Here is a 2297-nt window from a genome sequence, read left to right on the forward strand (position 1 = left end):
TATTCTTTATATTTACTATTTTCTACATTTGTAGAATAATAGTGAAGACATCAAAACTATGAAATAAACACATATGGAATCAAGTCAAAATATATTTTATATTTGAGATTCTACAAATAGCCACCCTTTGCCTTGATGACAGCTTTGCACACTCTGGCATTCTCTCAACCAACTTTCACCTGGAATGCTTTTCCAACAGTCTTGAAGGAGTTCCCACATATGCTGAGCACTTGTTGGGCTGTTTCCTTCACTCTGCGGTCCAAGTCATCCCAAACCATCTCAATTGGGTTGAGGTCAGGTGATTGTGGAGGCCAGGTCATCTGATGCAGCCCTCCATCACTCTCCTTCTTGGTCAAATAGCCCTTACACAGCCTGGAGGTGTGTTGGGTCACTGTCCTGTTGAAAAACAATTGATAATCCCACTAACGCAAACTAGATGGGATGGCGTATTGCTGCAGAATGCTGTGGTAGCCCATGCTGGTTAAGTGTGCCTTGAATTTCTAAATCAATGACAGACAGTGTCATCAGCAAAGCACCTCCATACCATAACACCTCCTCCTCCATGCTTTACGGTGGTTAATACACATGTGGAGATCATCCGTTCACCCACACCGCGTCTCACAAAGACAGGGTGGTTGAAACCAAAAATCTCAAATTTGGACTCCAGACTAAAGGCACATTTCCACGGTCAAATGTCCATTGCTCGTGTTTCTTGGCCCAAGCAAGTGTCTTCTTCTTATTGGTGTCATTTAGTAGTGGTTTCTTTGCAGCAATTCACCATGAAGGCCTGATTCACACAGTCTCCTCTGAACAGTTGATGTTGAGATGTGTCTGTTACTTGAACTCTGTGAAGCATTTATTTGGGCTGCAATTTCTGAGGCTGGTAACTTTAATGAACTTATCGTCTGCAGCAGAGTTAACTCTGGGTCTTCCATTCCTGTAGTGGTCCTCATAAGGCCAGTTCATCATAGCGCTTGGAGTATTTATGGGAGTATATGAACGGTATGGGCCCGCGGTATCTCTGCTGTATTTATGGGAGTATATGAACGGTATGGCCCGCGGTATCTCTGCTGTATTTATGGGAGTATATGAACGGTATGGGCCCGCGGTATCTAGTGCCAAGGTGTAAGGTGACCTTACCCTGATTTCTTATGGCACTCAGTCAAGACCATTGATATCTGTTCAAACGTGTGAGAGGAGACTGTTTAGGAATATCCTTACTTAAGAAAGAAAAGAGAGAGAAACCTAGTCATTCTCACCAGCTGATGAATACAGGTGGAGCAATGTGGACAAAATGTATCGAAGATAAAGACAGGTCTAAAAACAACATAAATKAAATAAAATGTCATTTGTCACATGTGCCGAATACAATAGGTACCTCACCGTGAAATGCTTACTGACACCCCTTAACCAACAATGCAGTTCAAGAAATAGAGTTAAGAATATATTTACTAAAGTAAAAAAAAAATCTAATCAATCAATAGGTAACACAAGACATTTACATAACAATAATGAGGCTATATACAGGGGGTACCAAGTCAATGTGGGGGTACAGGTTAATCTAGCTAATTTCAATGTAAATAGTCCGGGTGGCCATTTGATTAGTTTAGTTGTATAGCCTGCTAGACCTAGCAGTAATACGTTCCATCAATAACCAAATCCCTCTCGCTCCTTTGACAAGAAAGTGAAGAATACCGTAATATCACAGCATCTAATTGTCATCTGAATATGCGTTATTTTCGACAGACTCAACGGCAGAGAAAAACTAACAAGTTAATTAGGTGGCACGGTTGTCTGTCATTATTATTTCCTGTTATAATAGGGCCATTTTAAATCCCAGCTGCCTCAGTATCAGTGTCAGTATACTCCTGAGTTTAAAACAACAAAACAACATTTTACTTCCTCTATTGAAACCCGTTAGAAGAACAGAGACATTGAGAATATGAGGGAAAAACGTCAAAATTAACTATAGCCATRGAGTTCTACCGTGCAAATATACCGTYCATTATAGAGAATAAAATGCACGCTCAAGAATGCCATTCAAGCCATTCAGAAAGGAGTAAGCAACAATGCCATGGTTTAATTAAGCAATAAGGCATGAGGGGGTGTGGTATATGGCCAATATACCACGGTTAAGGGCTGTTCCGACCAAAACATTATATTTTTTACTGCTCTAATATACATTGGTAACCAGTTTATAATAGCAATAAGGCATCTCGGGGTTTGTTGATAATTAATGGCGCAATCTAACCAACGGCTAAGCACTGTATAGCAGGCACTCGCGGCGTTGCGTTGTG

The sequence above is a fragment of the Salvelinus sp. IW2-2015 genome, linkage group LG18 (assembly GCF_002910315.2).
Source record: "Salvelinus sp. IW2-2015 linkage group LG18, ASM291031v2, whole genome shotgun sequence".
Taxonomy (NCBI): Eukaryota; Metazoa; Chordata; class Actinopteri; order Salmoniformes; family Salmonidae; genus Salvelinus; species Salvelinus sp. IW2-2015.